Here is a 385-nt window from a genome sequence, read left to right on the forward strand (position 1 = left end):
CTCCGCGGTGGATGACTACTCGACGGTTGATTTGTCCTCGACGGTGGATGACTACTCGACGGTTGGTTTGTCCTCGACGGTGGATGACTACTCGACGGTTGGTTTGTCCTCGACGGTTGATTTGTCCTCGACGGTGGATCTGTAGTCGGCAATGGACTACTTATTGGCGCTGGATTTGTCGGGGGAAACTGTGAAGGACAGCTTTGATGTGAATGGGTTGCAGACTGTGTGGCAGAGTCTGTGCGTTCAGAAGGGTTCGACGAATGAGAAGAAGATCTGCTAGAATTGAAGATTCGGACACCGTTGGCGGTTCTGCCACCGCGACCTCTGGAAGCAACCTTGGTCTTAGGAGGCATCGGATCGACGATTGAGAGAGAGAGAGAGA

This window comes from Camelina sativa, chromosome 7 (assembly GCF_000633955.1).
Source record: "Camelina sativa cultivar DH55 chromosome 7, Cs, whole genome shotgun sequence".
Taxonomy (NCBI): Eukaryota; Viridiplantae; Streptophyta; class Magnoliopsida; order Brassicales; family Brassicaceae; genus Camelina; species Camelina sativa.